Source organism: Cornus florida, unplaced genomic scaffold (genome assembly GCF_030987335.1).
Source record: "Cornus florida cultivar Cherokee Brave unplaced genomic scaffold, ASM3098733v1 CherokeeBrave_3.0.0_Hap2_Chr05, whole genome shotgun sequence".
Lineage (NCBI taxonomy): Eukaryota > Viridiplantae > Streptophyta > Magnoliopsida > Cornales > Cornaceae > Cornus > Cornus florida.
In genome coordinates this window covers 37,292,427-37,312,766 of record NW_026775575.1, presented here as the reverse complement: position 1 = coordinate 37,312,766, position 20,340 = coordinate 37,292,427, and the positions used below count along the sequence as shown (strand labels likewise).

At 38.7% G+C, this 20,340-nt stretch overlaps 1 long non-coding RNA gene across 2 annotated transcripts; it reads left to right on the top strand.

The window, feature by feature from the left end:
• Positions 1-13,897: 13,897 nt before the first annotated feature.
• On the top strand, positions 13,898-17,016 carry LOC132306293 (uncharacterized). Of its 2 annotated transcripts, none has more exons than XR_009481908.1 (5): positions 13,898-14,555; positions 14,864-14,950; positions 15,654-15,775; positions 16,299-16,349; positions 16,697-17,016. It is a non-coding gene; the product is annotated as an uncharacterized LOC132306293 (long non-coding RNA). The 2 variants fall into 2 exon arrangements; XR_009481909.1 differs by having other exon boundaries at positions 13,898-14,620.
• The last annotated feature ends 3,324 nt before the right edge of the window (positions 17,017-20,340 follow it).

The following is a 20,340-nucleotide window of genomic DNA, read 5'->3' as shown; positions in this document are numbered from 1 at the left end:
TTTTTGCACTTTTCTTTGTAGATGCCTTCAAATTCCCCATGATGAACTAGTTTATAGCGTCTGCAGGGCTAGGCTAGATACCTTGCAAGAAAGTGTGCTGAACGATGTCCCTTCAGCTACTGATTTGCTTACATCTGATAATCTCTCTGACATCTCTCTTTTAGGGTCTACAATGGAGAACATTTAGATCCCATCGTTCAGCAGGAGGAGGCGTCCTGCTCCCACCCCTTCTAACGCTCCTGCCATCATTGCATCATCTACACCTGCTTCCACATCATCTCTCCTTGCTGTCTCTGCCCCAAAGCAAGTTGTGGTTGCCCCAGCTGTGATTCAAGTCTCAAACCGTTCTGCTGATGCGCCCTCTGAGCTCACCCATGCTGAGAACCCTATTGTGGGCCATACTGCTGAAGTCCGTCCTGCTGCCCCCGTCATTATGCCATCAAACATCTCGTCCGACACTTCCTTAGAGAGCACTCAAGATGCTGGAAATTCTGAAGACAATGGGGGGCCAGCTAATGCTGTTCTGTCAGAAAAGAATTTAGGAAAAAGGCCAATGCCTGAGGGCGGTCATGATCAGAGTGATATCCCACCGACCCGAAGGATCAGGACGGCTTCCTTCAGGGTTACTGAACCATCGCCCCCTGCCCGGTTCTTCATTCCTGAAGGCGAGTCGGCCAGAACCTCTGGTCCAATTCCATCCATTCTTCCATGGCGACCTTTGCTCAGCCGTGAAGATGGATCAACCATTGGCCCCATTGACTCAATATACAAGGACCCCCTCACCTCATTTGCTTTCTACAAGGGTTTCTGGACCCCCAAAGACCTTGAAATCCAGAACAAGCTATCCTTTGGTGAGATGTTCCAACGGTTCCCGACCGCTGCTATGGAGGTGACTCTTCTTCTACTGAAATGTGTTCCTTTTCTGTTATGATTCCTTAGTAGTTAGTCTGACCTGAATTTCTTTTTCTTCATGCAGACTTTATTCGGGATGTTCACTTTTCAAAAAACAATTGAAACTCTGAACAAAAAACTTAAATCCCTTTCTGTGGGCCTTAAAAGGTCTGTTGAAGCAGAGAATCTTCTTGAGGCTAGAGTTGCTGAGCTGGAGTCTAAGCTTAGAGAGTCAGAGAAGGGAGTTGCTGACCTAAAGGCAGAGAGAGACGGTCTGGCAAACGAGAGGGATTCCCTTAGAGTTGAACGGGATTCCCTGAAGACCGAACGGGATTCTCTTCATGATGAGGTTGACATCTTGAAAACTGAGAAGAGTGTGGCTCTGACAGAAAGGGACTCTCTCAAAGCCGAAAAGGGAGACCTTCAGTGCTCATTCATTGCTGAACGATTGTCGTATGCGAACTCCCAGGAAAAACTCCTAAACGAACGGTCTTCCCTGATGAACATGATCGGCAGAGTCGAAGGGGGTATGAAAGTTCTCCTTGCTCGCTTTACCAGGACCATTGCCATCCGGTATGCTGAAGGGTACAGAGACGGTTTTGTTGACCGTTCTCCCCCTGAAGGTGAATCAAGTTCTTATGCTGGTCCTAATGAACTAGATGCTTCTCTGGACATCCACCCCCCAAACAATTATCAAAATCCACCATGCGACCCAACTGAGAATATTTTTATTGAATGCATAGAGGTCGCATCCTCAGGAATTATCCCACCCTTTCATCCCTTGAACATTCTTCCCCTTTCTACCATTGTGCCCTCCTCCTCAGTTGCTGTCGACAGACCTATGCCTGCCGAGGGGGTGATTCATCTCAACTCCCCTTCTAAGGATGATAGGGCAGATGAGAATGGAGAAGATCTCAATGGTCCAGAGGAAGATGGTGGCGAGAATGACAAGTTTCAGCCTGGAGAAGATCAAAACTGACACCCAGTAGCAGTTTTTTTTTTTTTTTTTAAATCTGCATGTATGGTACTACGTACCTTGGGGCCTTTTTGGTTATGAATGATAATGCTTTTGCTCAGCATCACTTTCCTCCTTTGAGTTTTCTATTTTCAGCTTTGCAGTGTATTTTCACAAGTGCTTAACGTTCGGCTTGAACACCTCTTGGCACCTGGCTTTTTTCATTTTTTGAGCAAGTGTTTGACGTTCAGCTTGAAGTGCCAGCTGCCACTAACTTGCTGAATGCCCGGCGCTCGGCTTGAACGCCTCTTGGCACTTGGCTTTTTTCATTTTTTGAGCAAGTGTTTGGCGTTCGGCTTGAAGTGCCAGCTGCCACTAACTTGCTGAATGCCTGGCGCTCGGCTTGAATGCCTCTTGCCACTTGGCTTTTTTCATTTTTTGAGCAAGTGTTTGGCGTTCGGCTTGAAGTGCCAGCTGCCACTAACTTGTTGAATGCCTGGTGCTCGGCTTGAACGCCTCTTGCCACTTGGCTTTTTTTATTTTTTGAGCAAGTATTTGGCGTTCAGCTTTAAGTGCCAGCTGCCACTAACTTGCTGAATGCCTGGCGCTCGACTTGAATGCCTTTTGCCATTTGGCTTTTTTCATTTTTTGAGCAAGTGTTTGGCGTTCGGCTTTAAGTGCCAGCTGCCATTAACTTTGCTGAATGGGAAGAGTGTAAATTTTTAACAAAGAAGAGACTTTTTATAAAACATGAAAATTTCGTACACTTACAAGCATGCAATTTAGAGCGTACATATTGCTTGAAATTAAACTCTACTTTTACTGGTAGTACCTTTTCAGAGACGTAGCATTCCATGACTTATTGACCACCCTTCCTGTCATAGTTTCTAGGACGTATGCCCCCTTCCCTGTGACCTCTGCTATTCTGTATGGACCTTCCCATGGGGAGAACATCTTTTTGACTATTCCCACCTTCCTTTTCAGAACCAGATCGCCAAGAGCGAAACCCATGTGCCTCACCTTCTTGTTATGGTTATTCACAAGCGTCTGTTGACAAGAGGCAAGCCTCACTGCAGCCGCATCCCTTTTTTCCTCCAACAAATCAAGATTGAACCTCAGCATTCTATCATTCTACTCTTGATCCCATGCCAAGCTCCTTACAGTTGGAACCAAATGCTCGACTGGTATCACCGCCTCGGTGCCATAGGCCATAGCGAATGGGCTCTCTCTAGTTGGCCGTCTTGGGGTTGTTCTGTAAGCGCACAAGACGTTCGGTAGCTCATCTAACCATTTGCCTTTTTAATTCTCCAGCTTTTTCTTAATACAAGCAAATATTGTCCTGTTTGTGATTTTGGCTTGACCGTTAGCCTGGGGATGACTGATTGCTGCTAACTTCTGGTTGATTCCATATTCTTCCAGCAGCTCTTTCACTTGCTTGCTATCGAGGTTGGTTCCATTGTCCATCACGATTGACCTTGGTATGCCAAAACGACAGATAATATTATTCCAGATGAAGCATCTTACTTGAGTTTGGGTGACACTAGGGTACAGCTCTGCTTCTACCCATTTGGTGAAATAATCAGTAGTTAGCAGAACGTACTTATTCTGCGATCTTGCAGTCGGCAATGGGCTAACCACGTCCATCCCCCACTGCGCGAAAGGCCATGGGGTGGCCATTACGTGCAGGTCTTCAGGTGGTTGATGTATCAATGACCCGAACCTCTGGCATTTATCGCATCTTCTAGAGAATTCTTCTGCATCTCGTGCCATGTTTGGCCAGAAGTACCCCTGAGTCATTGCTTTGTGTGCTAAAGATCTTCCTCCCGAATGATTTCTGCATACTCCCTCGTGAATGGTTCACATAATCTGTCTAGCTTCTGCAGGGGTAGCACACTTCAAATATGGACCCGAGAAGGAGCATCTATACAACTGATCATGCACAATGGCATACTTTGCTGCGCTGGACCTAATTTTTCTTGCCTCGTCCTTACGCTCGGGGAGTGCACCATTACGTATGTAAGCCATGATTGGTTCAATCCAGCTCGGCTCATATGGTATAACATTAACATGTTGAGTGCTCGGATTAGGCAGCTCTTCAAAAATGGAAGGTTGGATCAGTATGTCGACCGGGATGACCCTAGCTAAAGTATCTCCAGAACTAGATGCACTACAAGCCAAGCGGTCAGCATCTTCGTTATACTCTCTCGGCAATTGGATAAACCTGATCTGATCAAAGGCTTTCGCCTCACGCAGAACCGCAGTTCGGTATGCTTCCATGGTCTTATCCTTGGCCCCATAGTCCCCATTGACTTATCGAATGACTAGTTGTGAATCACTATAAGCAATCAGATTCTTGATCTTCAGTTCTTTAGCTAACTTCAGCCCAGCTATCAACGCCTCGTATTCTGCCTCATTGTTGGTCGCGTTTAACTCTAGTCTTATCGCTTGGCTCAGCATAATTCTTTCTGGTGTTTGTAATTGAATTCCAATCCCGGCCCCCATTTGATTCGAGGAGCCGTCCACGAAAAGCTTCCACCAGGAACAATTATAATCCTCCACCACATCTTCAGCATCACAGTTAAGTAGGAAATCCGCCACCATTTGACCTTTGATTGCCGTCTTGGGCTCGTATGCGATATCAAATGAACTCAATTCAATGGCCCACTTGGTCATTCTCCCCGACAGGTCCGGTTTGTGCAGGATCATTCTCAAAGGGAAAGTTGTTAAAATGATGATTGGATGAGATTCAAAATAATGTCTAAGCTTACTTTTTGCGTTGACCAGCGACAAGATCATTCGTTCAGCCCTAGAGTACCTTCTCTCCGGTTCAGACATTGTTTTGCGAACATAAAACACCAGGAACTGCTTGCCCTCTTTGCAACGGATCAGAACGGCACTAGTTGCTATACTGGATACCTCGAGATATAGAAAGAGTTTCTCATTCGGCTCTGGAGCAGACAAAATCGGAGGATTACGCATGTACTCCTTCAGGCTGGTTAGCGTCTGCCGTTGCTCATCCCCCCAGGTTTGTCTTCCGTGCCCTCAAATTGTATCAAAGAAAGGTTTCAGCGGTCCGAAAGCTTGGAAATAAATCGGCTCAGTGCAATTATCCGGCCTGTGAGTGCCTGCACCTCTTTAATTGTCTTTGGCTCTGCATTTCTGATCAAGGCTTCTGCCTGCGCTGGGCTGACCTCAATTCCTCTATGATTGACCACATGTCCCAGGAATTGACCGGAGCTTACGCCGAATGAGTATTTGGCCGGATTAAGCTTCATCCCATACTGGCGCAACACACCGAACACATCTTGCAGGTGCGCTAAATGATCGTTCTTCTTCTTACTCTTGACCACCATATCATCAATATAAGCCTCGACAGTGCTGCCCATTTGGCCCTTAAAAATCTTGCTGATCAGCCTCTAATAAGTAGCTCCAGCGTTTTTTAATCCGAATGGCATGACTTTGTAGCAATAAGTCCCTCGTTCAGTAACAAATGAAGTTTTCTCTTCATCAACTGGGTTCATAGGAATTTGATTATAACCGGAATAAGCATCCAGGAAGGTTAACCGCTTATATCTTGTGGTGGCATCTACCATTTGATCAATCCTGGGCAATGGGAAACTATCCTTTGGGCAGGCTTTATTCAGGTTAGTGAAGTCGATGCATACTCTCCATTTCCCATTCTTCTTCTACACTACAACAACGTTAGAGAGCCAGGCCGGGTACTGAACTTCTCTGATGAATCCGGCTTCAAGCAGCCGATCAACCTCCTCAGCTATAATCTGATTTCGTTCTGGAGCAAATCTTCTTTACTTCTGCTTCACTGGCTTTGCATTCGGATCCACATTGAGAGAATGACAGGATACAGCAGGATTTATCCCTGGCATATCTGAATGGCTCCATGCGAATACATCCGCATTCTGAATCAAGAAATTAGTCAACTCTAGTCTCTCTTCTTCAGTGAGTCTGGTTCCCACCCTTGTTGTTCGGTCTGGTTTCTCATGATCAATCTTCACTTCATGAAGGGGTTCTGTGGTCAGAACTGGTAGCTCCTCCTCCCCATCTTTGCTGGGAGGAGGGTTCTGTAATTGCTATTTTGGACTGGCTGAACGGATGGGATTTTTTCCTTTTCCAGCAGATTTCAAAGTTACTGAATAACATTCTTTAGCCGCAACCTGGTCCCCGTGTATATCTATTACCTTGGTCCCATCCGGACCCAAACATCGCATTACTTGATGTAAGGTTGACGGACGCCCTAAATTCTGTGAATCCATTATCTGCCCATCAAGAGGTTGTATGATGGATGAATTTCTACTACCACAAAACTTTCAGTCAAAACCCGCTCAGCGGCTTGTACTATCAATTCCACCATTCCAATGGGTTCCACTCGCTTCCCATTAAATCCGAGCAAAGGATTTCCTATGGGTTTGAGTTTTTCGGGTTCGATCTCCAGTCGGTCGAACGTCACCCTGGGCATGACATTCGCACTACTTCCTGGATCAATCAGGACTCTCCGAACCAGGCATTCTGCAATCGTCAGACTGACGACTAGTGGATCTTCATGAGGAATCTAAACGCGTAGCAGGTCCATTTTATCAAACTTTATCGATGTGGATGCGTTCTGCTGGTGCAAAGCATGCACACTTCCAATTCTTCTTTTCAGCTGGGCCTGGCGTAACCTCATTCTGAGCAACTCTTCTGACTCCGTCGTTTGTTCAGGCCAGCCATGAATTGCGTTTATAATCCGGACGGGCTGAGAGTTGTGTTGGTTCGGCCTCTGGTTCCACTTGATTTGCTCAGTCGGGCGGTTATGCTCTTGCGCCGGACCTTGAACATAGCTTGCAAATTCCCCCTTTACGATTAGCATCTCTACCTGCCTCCTTAGGTTCTTGCATTCGTTAGTCTGATGCCCAAAATCACTATGGAAAGCACAATGTTTAGTCTGATCCCTCTGTTCAAGAGGTTGCCTGATTGGCAGAGGAGGACGAAACTTATCTTTGTTCTCCTGATATAGCCTTGCTAAGGTGACTCTGAGTGGAGTGACTGATTCCTCCTCCCTAGGCCTCTTCTCCGCCTTCCATGAGGGGTGACGTTACGGTTGAGCTTGTTTTTGCCAGATCTTGGCTTTGGATTTCTCCTCCGTCGAAATAATTGACGTCTTCCTTGAATTAGCTGCTTCTTCCTCCTCAAGATGAACAAAACCGTTAGCTCTCTCGTTCAGCTCGTCCATTGTCTTTGGCGTATTAACCACCAAGCTGGTGTGGAACGGCGTCCCCCGATTCATTGCGAGTTTAAATGCTTGGACTGCTGTTGACGGATGACACTCCATTACCATGCTTTTAACGAGGTTGAACCGGGTGAGAAAAGCTTGAAGCCGCTCATCCTCATGCTGCTTCATTGTGAAAAGGCTCGATACATCCTTAGCCGGACGTTTATTCCCGTAGTACTGGCTTATGAACTCATCGCATAAGTCCTGGAAACTGGCGATTGAGCCTTGAGCCAAATTCTTGAACCAATTGAGAGCTGGTCCAGCCAAGCTCGTAGGGAAACACTTGCATATCAAAGGATCATTATTAGTATTCAAAGCCATTTTCAACTGAATATGTTATATGTGATTGACTGGATCGGTTGTTCCATCAAACAGAATGAAGATCGGCATAGAAAACTTCTTCGGATTCGGCGCGTTCATAATTTCATCAGTGAACGGCGATGCGACCGTCCTTGCTGAGGAACACAATGCTTCGTTTTCTCTTGAAAACTGTGACGGAAATTGTGATACCCCTCGGATCCGAGACACGGGTTGATCAGGCCCAGGCCCAAACCCAAGGGAATATCAAACAATTAAAGTATTTTAAAACGAACACAGATGACAAAAAGAACAATAAAGATAGAAAAAAACTGAAAGAAACAATAATAATAATAAAATCCTCCATGTGTAACTGAAAATTGAAACTCCAATCCTCCAAAACTTCAAAGTTACAACTTGGGAATCCACTGATGGACCCCTAACTAAAAATTCAACTGAGACTGAAACTGAAAATAGATAATACTAGAAACATCGGGGGAAGTCCTACGTAATCCGATGAAAGTGAGACTGTCCTCGACAAGCACGATCAAACTCTAAGGTTGGAACCGTCCTGTACCTGAAAAGAATAATAAAGGAGTGGGTCAGACCCACGAGCAAGTTCTAATCTAACTGCAATCCATACAGTGACCCGATACGCAGATACACTATAGACACCTCACAATATCTATCTAGTCCATACGTATAAATATATCCACACTAAGGGACATTCACTAGTCTATAATAGGGGTCTCAACCTGAATAGAAGGCAACATACGAATACGCACCCAAAGGTGGGCATGAGTACCTAAACCTAACAGGGTACACCTCAACCTATTATAACCAGCTACGCATCCACCGCATATACGCACCCTAACCAACGAGTCTGAGACTCAAGCTCAACTCGTGGTACCATAAACATATATATAAAGTCTGTCCAAATCCAGGGTATGCAGTTCAACTATTTATTAAACTGACATACAATAAACCAACTAGTTAGTCACTCAACTTATTCAGTTGATATGACTTAACTACCATCCGTTAATCCAGGAAGTCATCCAACTTGGTTACAGCTGGTTTGACTTAGTCACAATTAGGATTCGATATCTTCCAATCCATTCCATTAATCCATTAGGTTAGGTTTATGCGTTTTGAGCTAAACCATCCCTAATATGTCACCGTCCCATACCGGTACATACAATCTTCCATATCCATGTAAATTATAACATATATAACAGTTCAATAATTTACAGACCCAAAAACCACCATCCAAATAATTGCAGAAAAATATTTAAAGTTTCAGCAATTTAAATCCAAGCATTTAACCATATAGTTGCAGGAGACGATTTAACAAATCAACAACTAACATCCAGAGCATGCATAGACCAAATTTAATATGTCAGGGACTCCATCATGTATGTGAATAGGTTAAATAATCCTATTATTATCCAATAAATTGCTAAAACAATTTCAGAAGATTGTTTAATATTTCGGCAATTTAAATCCAATCATTAACCATATAGTTGCAGGAAATGATTTAATAATTCAGCAACTAGCCTCCTAAGCATGCATAGATCAAAATTAATAATTAAATGACCTTATCATGCACTTGAATGCATTCTAAAACAAGTTTTATAAACACATTATATTCCATCAAATTGCTGAAATTTAATTCAACAATTAATTCATCTTCCATTTGTTAACAACATAGGGAGTGTCTTAATTTTTACACTGTTTGTCCCGACAATTTAGAATTTAACCCTAATCAATTTAAGGTCCCCAAATTTAGCCTTCTAAACTCTCTGTGGAACCCCAAACCCAACAGGTTTAAATCCCATGCTCCAACAGTAAGCACAGTACGTAGAAAATTAAAAAAAACTTAAAATAAATCAGAAAATAAAAAGGGAGCCTGCTCCAAAATTTGGAGCAGGCTCTTTTTTTCAGCCTAGAGCCGGCTCTAGGACTCCCTAGAGCCGGCTCTACTTGTTGTGGGAGCCGGCTCCTACATCCATGGAGCCGGCTCTCACCTCCTTTGAGAGCCTCTGTCCCCGTTGCTTCGTTTCAGTCCGTCCGCTCCTTCTCTGATCAATTCCTACCACTCTGTTGGTTTCTAAAAACTAATCTTAGGAATCTTAATTTAATCTAGAAGCATTCCCCAAGATTGTTTACAATAATTTTGAAAACAATTACAGAGTTTAATCAAGCCATTTAAACTAGCATTGTTGAAAAACAACACTGAAACTAAATTGCAACATCAGTTTTATCCCAACCCCTCTGTTCTTCCTCCAATTTAAATTTGAAGTCTTGAATTACATCTAGTATCCAATCAGTCCTTGGTTGATTTCAGTAAGATTCAAAAAAAAAAAAAAAAAAAAATTTGAACAGTGGGACGTTATGCCAAAACAGAGTCAAGAAAAACATACGTGCTATAATTGTTTTGTAAATAAATTTTTCACAGATAAAACGATCAAGTAAAACATATATAAAACATGCATGGTTCAGTTTAAGGCCAATTAATCTCCTAGAGACTGTCTAGGTGCACAGAACACAAGCCAAAGGGAAGGAGGTAGAGATAAGAACTTGCTTGTACAGTTTTATAACCAAAACCTTGTCGCCGTTGTTCTAAACTTTCTAGCCTCCTTTGGTTCTGATCTAATCCACCAAAATCCTCCCTTGGTCCTCTCTCAAAGCCTCACTGTGTAACTTTCTGCTCTCTCAAAGCCTCACTGTGTAATTCTCTGTATCTATGTTACGTGAGTAGGGTTTTTTCCCAACCCTTAATACAGATTACAACTATGTATATATAGGCGTAAAAACCTAAACCCTAATCCTTGTTTAATTAAAGCCAGAGCCCTAATGTAAAACTCTAGTCAATCGGCCCATATAGCAATCTAGGTTATCATAGTGCGGCTTACCTACACGTGATTTGCAATCCAAAGCTAACTGTAACTTAAACCATAATTAAATTAAAAATCCAATTTAAATAATTAAATACACTTAACTAATTAATTCCAATTAAATAACCCAATTAAATAATTAAAAGATAACTTAATTCAATTTAAAATACATGACACATAGGAAAACAATTAAATCAAATCTAACTTAATTCAATTTAAAACACATGACACATAGGAAAACAATTAAATCAAATCAATAAATAAAAATAATTAAACCAAATAATCACGAAAAATACAATAAAAATAATAAATAAATGCCGAGACTATCCTTTTAAAATTAGGGGTATTACAGAAATCCCCGTTCGGCAGATCTCCTTTTTGAGCTATGGTAATCAACTGTCGCTAATGAAGGTCGGTATGGCGGATCGAACGACCTGTCCTCCGCAAATTCACTCCGCTATGGTGACCCAATCCTATGTTCATATGCCGGTGCTTCCTTCCTCATAATCCTTTTGTGATTCGGTTCCAGACGAACAAATCCTTCTCGATCCTCTACTCGGCCGACATTCAGAGGCAGATTACCGATTATACCTTCATTACGATGTGGACCACCACGATTGACATCTTCTGGATCACCTTGACGATCAGCTTCGGACGGTAAAGCTCCCTCTCCTTCAGGAGGCGGCCTCGGAATTGCAGGAGCCTCACGATGCTCCATTCCAGCTCGTAGCTCTGCATTTTCTTTCCTCAAAGCATCGATCATGTTCATTAGCTCATCGAGCTTTGTCTGCTGGCCGTTCTCCAAAGAATTCGAGTTCGCCTCTCCGATCATCATTCCAGATCGGAGCAAAGTCATCAACTGCAGACTTCTTGACCAAATCGGAGTTCCGCTAACGTGCGCACACCAGATTTGAACTTACACTTGCTGAATTCAGTCCACTACTGGCCGGATTCAGTAATCACAACAGATCGCAATCGCGCAGTTCGCCTGATCAAGCACGGATCTGATCTGCTTGGATCGGACGCCAATTTTTCGAAATCAACCGGAGCCTGGACTCGTCAAGACAGATCGTATTATTACCAATGTTGATTCAGCTTTCGCAGATTAATCGTCTTCCTCGCAGAATGCGTTGAATCGATCCGATCTGGAATGATATCAATCAATCCTTCCTGTTCTTCCCACAGACGGCGCCAATTGAAAGTACAAAGAATTTCCCCTTCTTATAGAGAGAGAACTTCTTCACTCCAATTCCCTTTTTCCCTCTCGATTTCCCTTATTTATAGATGGTTACAACCTCCTTTGGCCTGGGCTTTATCCGCTTCCCTTTGCCTGGACTCAACTTCCCTCATTTTAACATGGGTTTCTGAAATGACTTTATGGACCTGGGCCCATCCAACGCGAACTTGCTCCATCCCGTTTGTCCACACCAGACCCGTCCTATGCAATGTGGATCACACCAAACCCGGGTCATTTTGGTGTCCTCATTTGCCATGTGAAACACAACCAACAGTAGTGCCACGTCAGTCATTAACCGTCCCTCCATCTACATCATGGGTGAAAGCTTATCTCAACATTTCATAATTTTATCTTCAATCTCAAGTTGAGTTCATACTCACCTTGAGTTTAAAGGGCTGTTACATTACAAATTCACCCCCTTACCTACCATATAGGTTTCTTGCATATTATAAAATACTATATATGATTACACCTACCATATTAGTATATATAGATTACTTATTCATCACTTATCTACCGCAAACATTCTCTTACATATAGGATATTTATGTAATCTTCATTAATACAACTCAACACAATATACAATTTCTCTCTTTTATTTCTAACATATATACTTCATAATCTATATATCTTACTTGTGTTTCTCCTATTTTAAAATTTTCTCACATTTATGGTTTTATATTTTTTATTGGAATTTATCAACTAAATATAAAGAACTAAAAAAAATTAACACAACAATAAAAGCAACTATGATTTCTTTGTTTGTTAGTAATTAATAACATTTTATTAATATTAAGTGACACTTGTTATTTTATTTTGCAAAAAATTATCTCTGTATCATAATGGAGACTTGAAAAGAAAGGAAAATGGTTACATCTCTCTTTATTTAGTACCTGAAAACGGAGATTTGCTTCCTACTGGTTTAGAGTACTGCTTTAGAGAATAGTGTAGAATTTAAGAAGTTATTTCTATATAATTAGATTGAAGACAAACACTTGATAGTACATGATAACTCCCGCTCTCTTTTCTTGATGATTACCCTATAATTTCCATTTACACAACTTTAGTTTAATTATTTCTCTCTTTTGATTGTTTTCACTCTTCTAGATGGTGGTGAGACAGTCTGTCAATTTCACAAGTTGAAAACCAAACATGGATTCTCTAAATTAATTCATCCCATTGCTACATTCTGCAATGCTTTAAATAGATATTTATTAAATGAATGCTACCAAAATCGTTATTTTCAACTACTTTTGGTATAAAAACACTTTTCAAAATAAAGTGATCATTTTAGTTATATTCGGATTATTAAAACCACTTTTCTCCAATTTTTTAAGTATCTTTATAATACTCAATCATGAGCACCATAAACTTTGCAAAATGATTAAGAACCAAACAAACCTCAGTGTGATTCAATGAGTGACTTATCAAGGGAAATCTTAGGCTGGGTTGAACCTCCCTCTAAAACCAAAACCAACAAACAAATCATAAACACAGTCTCACAAACTTTGCGCGATCAATGACAAGATTAAGATGTTCGGTGCTAGCACTTTTTGAAACATAAGGAGAATCATCTCATACCTAGTGCTCATTTTCTTTAAGATCACATTAACCTATGCGAAAATGAGTGGAGAAGAGTTTCAAGAATTACATTGAGAAATTGGACTCGATCGGCAGGATAAAATATTTTATTTCCTTTCTTCACATCAACACCCCCCAGTTTTAAGTTGAGATAATTTGTAGGAAGCCCTTCTTTAGTGCCTACTGCTCCTTTTCTTGCCTCTTAACTCTAAACCAAGTCAAAACGGGTTAATGGCACTAGACATCTCGTCAAAAAGAGTTTCGTTATTTTAAATAAAGATCAATTGTCATAGTCATTATGCATCACTTACTGTACAAAATTACGTAGCTTCACTTCATTTGCATCAAAAGAACAAAAACATGCAAAAGAGCCCAACCAAAGAAAAAGGAGATGAGTAAAAAACAGGTGATCAAATCAAATCAAATCAAATCAAAGGCTGTTCAGGTTGGCAGGCTAATCAACTCAAGTTATTAAGTCATTTGATGCGCCTTAACACCTAATACCTTAAAATTACTTGGTAAAATTCATTTATTACAATGTTTTTGGAAGTAAAATTATTAAAACATTTTAGTAAAAAAGTGTTTAATCAGTGCTTACCGAAAAAAAAAAAAAAAAAACGTTGGTAAGTGGGCACTTTAATATTATTTCACTTTACTATTTCCTTAATTTACCATTTATTTATAACTTTACCAATCCCATGGTTTCTCTTCAGCCTCCCCAATCGCCTCCATCTCTATTCTCGGTCTCTAACTCTGAACTTCCCCTCCCCCCCCCCCCCCCCCCCCTTCTCTCTGCAACTCCCCAATTGCGCCCCTCCATCTCTATTCTCGTTCTCAACTCTGAACTTGGCCCCTCTCTCTCTCTGTAACTCCCCAATCGCCTCCATCTCTATTCTCGTTCTCAACACTGAACTTGCCCCCTGTCTATCTCTGCAACTCCCCAATTGCCTCCATCTCTATTCTCTTTTCTCAACTCTGAACTTGCCCCCTCTCTCTCTCTGCAACTGCTAACTAGAAAATCTACAAGAATCAGAAGTTCAAAACCCATATATTTCAGTTTATCTATCTGTCTGCAAGAATCAAAAGTTCAAAACCTATTACCTAATCAAAACTTATATCTGATATGCCAGATTGTTCAAAAAATCAAAACCCATATCTTTCAGTTTCTATCGCCCGCTGTTCCAGTTCGGGTTCGCCGTTCGCAAGCTTCAGCCGCTGTCTCTCAACTCTCAAGCTTGCCCCCCTCTCTCTTTCTGCAACTGCTAACTTGTATGTATGGGTTTTGTTTTAATTTTTTTTGATATTTATTATTGTTTGTGCCTATTGTGTTTTTCAGCGAGGAAGAAGCAAGGATGAAAATCTACTCTGTCTCAACTAGACACTATTATGCATTTGGAGCCCTTGTATCTGAAGAACTTTCATACAAGATCAAAGGTACTTCATGTACTTGATGCTTGGTTTCTGCTATTGTTCATTGAAATTGGGATTTCTAAGCATTGGTATGTATTCCTATTTCCTGTCAATCTTGTTTTCTTTTGCAATGCGTTTCTTATGAATGTGTTTGATTTTCAGCTGTTAATCGCATGGATTGTCATGTTGAATGTGTTTATTTGTTTCTTGGGCTTTGATTCTTTTTCTTGTGTTTTATTCATTCCTTTTCAATTCTTGGGAAGTTTCTTGTTAACTGTTTTTGCTTGTTTTTCTTGTGTTTTTAGTTATTCTTTTTCTATTCTTATGTGTAGGTGTTTGCGCATTTACTGGTTGATCCGCTGCAGATACTGATGGTTAGTGTTGCAGTTGCATTGCGGGAGATTGGTTACAAAGTTGTGGTAGTCGCAATTTTCACTTATTTATATGTTTAAAGTTCAAATTTAGATGTCTGAGACTGAGGGAGTCAGAATTGAATTATTTTGAAGTGTCCTCTCATAGTGTATGCTTGTTTCTGTTGACCGTGTGTTTTCATTCATTATTCTGGAATGTTTTCTGCTTAGTTCATTAATCATAACATGTGTCTTTGTTCATGAATCTTGAATATCTTCTGCTTCATTAATAATGCTTTCTATTTGAGAGTACTCATGCAATTAATAAAGTTAAAAATTGGAGATTAAGGTATCTTACTTGGGTCACATGACAACACACACAACAAATGATTTCGGTGGGAAATGGGTTTTTACTATTGACATGCAAACTACCTTGTGACAAAGGGGTTATGTAATGCGAACACATCAGTTTTCCCTTATGTTATTAGATATGATACTTGGAGAACTTTTTCTTTTTTAATTGAGGAAAATGCAGGGTAGGGTAACAAACACTCTCAAAAAGGAGGGGAAATCCTCCTGCAGAAGTCATAATCTCAAGTCTCAACTGGGATAACTCACAACCCAATTGTTGGCCCATTCCTCACGTTAAGAAAAATTATATCTAAGCTCTCTTTTGTTAAAAGTTTAAGTTATTTGGTGCAATTTTCTTCAGGTAACATTCAGTGAGATAAATATAGTCCTCTTTAAGTATCATTTGTTTTTATGTCTGCAGGTTTACTCACTTGAAGATGGTCCTGTGCATGCTGTTTGGAGAAACATTGGAGTTCCAGTCAAAATCATGGAACTGGTGGGAAGATGGAGATCATTGTAGATTGGCTATCGTATGATTCTCATGTATGTGAACTTCTACACTTAAATTAATCACTAAACTGTTAGAAATCGTAACTAACTTAGGATCTTCCTTTCCTTCTAGCATTAATAACAGTCTGTTCAGTTCTTTTGCTGCTATATAGGTGTCCTTGGTCCTTGCGTCATTGTATTTTTCAGTAATCTCATTATTTTTTGTGTGTTGTGGGGGAACAATCAACTAGTCTCATGTAACTTTGCATAAAGAATAATTTAAACACTTTTGAATATCTCATCAGTTATTTTTTTATATTTTTTCATTGTTGGTACTCACACACACGTCTCTACTGAGACTTGAACCGTTGACCTCCTTTTGGGAAGTAAGAGGCTGATACCGCTAGGCCACTAGCCCGTTGGTGAATATCTCATCAATGCTAGTGTATAGTCGATACGATATCATTATTGGTAGTTTGCATGTTATACATTTTTTTTTACAGATTGGATGAGACTGATTTGGCTTATTAAAGCAATAATTTTAGGTCTTTCTGATCATGGTATATGCCTTTTGCAGCTATGATGGTATACTCGTAAACTCTCTGGAAGCCAGTGGAATTTGTCCTTGGTAAGCTATATCATTTTATTTTATAACCAGATTATTCCTTATGCTGAAGACACTAATTTAATAGTTGTGCAATTTAATTGTCAATCCAACCCCAAAAGTATTTCATGCAGAAGCTGATGCATTAGCATTTTTGGGGTCAATCAAAATGCAAAATCTTTTTTTTTGGCGGTAGCAAGTATGTTCTTGTATATGCTTCTGTAGAAGCTCATTCATATGTGATAATACAATTTTTCTGACATGATTACTTTGCTTTTATCTGTTTCTTCCTAATATTAGCTAATAGGTTAGAGTTGATTCTGCTGACAATGTCCTTATTAAGTTAACATGAAAGACTTTATTTTTGACAGCCTCGTGCAGGAGCCTTTCAAGTCTGTACCTATTATTTGGACCATCCATGAAGCTCATTCATGTACATGCACTTGCTACTCGTTTGACACAATACCAAAACCAGCCTGGGTTTTCTATACCAAAAGCCTTGTGTTGTGGCTCAATGGAGGGCCTGGTTGTTCATCTGTAGCGTATGGAGGTGCTGAAGAGATGGGACCTTTTCGCATTCAATCTGATGGTAAAGACCCTTTACTTGAATCCTTATGCTTGGAACAAATGTATGTGAATAATTGTCCAAGGCACATACATATTCTTCAATTCCAAAGTAGTTTTCTTTAAACTATTCAATGCATTTCTGATTCCATATATATATATATACATATATATTCTTTTACATTCTTTGGCAAGTTTAACTTTCTATTAGAGAGTAGTTCCTAAGGATCACGTTGATATTCATTTTGGGCTTTTAGATTTTTTCCTTGTTTCCCCTGAAGATGAAAACTGATTCAAGCGGTGTAATTAAATAAAGCTACATAATTGAACAAATTGGCAGCGAACAAATGTTCATGAAACAAATAGACAAATATAAAGGAGCAAACAAATAAACAGGTAACTATAAAAGGGGAAATAAAAAAAAAAATTAAAACGGGATACACCAGCCTTATATGAACGCAACGTTGGTAAGTTTTTTTAGAAATTGAATTACCAGTGTTTTTTTAGACTGCGCAGGTGGTGAAAAGTACAGCTGTTGCAAGTGAATACAAATCCCTATGAATAATGAAACATTTTATATTTATCATATATATTAATAATTAGTTTATTTATTTATTAATAATTAGTTATGCTCTGACTTTTTCACCCAATTTTTTTTTTTTTTTTTCATATTTATAAACTACCCTAGAAATTTAGTTAAATTTTAAATTTTACTTTTATAGAAGTGTTTTATTGAACTCAAATAACTAAAATAGCTTAGGAAAAAAGATATAATAATAATAATAACTAAAGCACCTTTAATGTCAAAAGGGCTCGGGTGTTGAGCAATAAAATAAGCAAGAATGATACTGAATTTAGGTTACTGGTTACCATTTAAATCCTTTTGCTAAGAGCATAAAATACTGTTATGGGTAAAATATACACTATCATAGATACGGTCGTCTGTTAAGATACTCTGTCATTTTACTGATGTGTAAAATATTTTACACAATTTTTTTACAATAAATTTTCTTTCTCATCCCATTAAAGAATCAAACTATATTAAGTATGTTTGTAAAAATTATGTAGGATTTTGTCATGACACGGGAGTGGTTATTATTGAAGGATATATTTTTACACAAATGGTATAAAACACCTATTGAAGCTAAAAATAAATAATCTAATTTTTTTTTTTTTTTAAAATTTATGATTGACACATCTAATTTACACAATATATATATATATAGGTTGGAGATGCTCATATATATATATATATTCCTAAATTAAATATCCTTACCATTTAGGTCGGTGATACAAAAAATGCTAATTTATAAATGAAAAACCAATACAAAAATTGTGTGATGATTCCTTCACACTCAGTGCATGTACAAAACGTATCTGGATTGCATAAACAAACTTCTTGTCTGGCCCAACTAATTTGGTCCGAGAAAGTCAATTAATCAAATTGGCCCAGTGGGATGATCTGGTTGTAGGGATTTGAGTCACCAGGTCCCAATCCAGAAGGTAGTTGGCTCACAAGGCCGATCTCATGGAAATAACAAAAAAGAAGAGAAAAGAGAAAAAAATAGATCCAGTTTTAGCAGTACTTAATTCCAAAGTATTTAGTCGTAATTATTACCCACCTACTAATAAAGCAAAAGAACATATATTTAAAGAAGTATAAAATGTAACAGTAACAAGTGTGCATGCAATAATTTCATGATGAGTATCATGAGTTTACATATTTGTAGTTTGTATTCACTTCCACCGTGTTAAGTTTTTGTCTATGTAAATTTTACTTAAATTATGTAATTATTTTAAATTATGAAAAACATATTTGATAACGTTTATTTGTTGCAAAGTTTTTGAAAGTAAAAATATTAAAACATATTTAGTAAAAAAGTGTTCAAAGTTTGAAAAATATAATGATTAGTTTAAAAATGTCATTAAAGAGTTTTTTTTTTTTTTTTTGAATGAATGAATGAAAATCAGATAGATTACCTACTCTTATTATAATTATAAAAAGAAGAAGAATAACGTTTGACATTATATTTTTAAGCACAATAGATGACTCTTGAGTGATATTTAATCATTCATTAAAAAAAAGAAAGAAGATATTTAATCCAATGAATGCCATTCTATTTCCATGATATCCACTGAGCTTAACAATTCTCAAATTTAAGTAAAAACAATTAAAACATGGTATCAAAGCTCTGTGCAATTGGGAAAAATTAATTAATTTTTTTTAAAATTTTTTTTAATTGGTGGTACTCACACACACTTCTCTTTCGAGACTTGAACCCTCTGACATCTCTTTAGGAAATAAGAGGCTGATATTGTTAGACTATTGATTAAAAATTAAAAGTTAAATATTTTCATAAACTAAGAAGTTATGTCTCATTATATACTAATAATTAGTCATGGTCAGTGAATTTTTCACCCAAAATTTTTTTTATAACATATTTATAAACTACCCTAGAAATTTAATTAAATTTTAAATTTTCCTTTTATAGAAGTGTTTCATTGAACTCAAATAACTAAAACAACTTAGGAGGAAAGGGGGCAAAAAAAAAAAAAAAAAAAAAAAAAAAAAAAAAAAAATCCTTTAACGTCAAAAGGGCTCGGGTGTTGACCAATAAAATAACAATACGTCCACAAGCATGATACTGTGGGAGATTTAACCAGGCCTAGGCTACTATACTAGTTTGCATAAATAAACTTCTTGTCTGGCCCAACTAGTCAATAAATCAAATTGGGCCAGTGGATGGTCTGGTGGTAGGGATTTGAGTCGCCAGGTCCCAATCCAGAAGGTAATTGGCCCACACTCTCATGGAACTAACAAAAAAGAAAAAAGAGACAAAAAAAAAAAAAAAATAGATCCAATTTTAGCAGTACTTAATTCCAAAGTATTTAGTAGTAATTATTACCCACCCACTAATAAAGCAAAAGAACATATATTTAAAGAAGTATAAATTAGAACAGTAACAAGTGTGCATGCAATAATTTCATGATGGGTGTCATGAGTTACATGCTTGTAGTTTGTATTTACTTCCATTGTGTCAAGTTTTTGGCTAGGTAAATTCCTACTTAAATTATGCAATTATTTTAAATACCAAAAAAAAAAAAAAAAGGAACAAATTTATATGGATATATATTCAAAGTGGACTATATATATTGATTATTTATTTTTAGTGTTGTAATTTACTCTAACTTGTGCTGCATATAACCTGCACAATTCGATATATACACAGTTTCTCGATCTCTCTAATGGGGTTTTACACGAAATCTCTCACACCTCTTGAGTTCACAAATACTTTCCAGAACTTTTGAGCTGCTGGAGTCCATGACAGAAGATGCTCATGCTTCAAAAGAGACCTATTTTATTTTTTCCTACTCCACCCATTCTAATCATCTCTCTTCTTTTCGAAAAAAGACCTACATTATTAGGACAAAAGAGGAAAAGTTTTAAAAG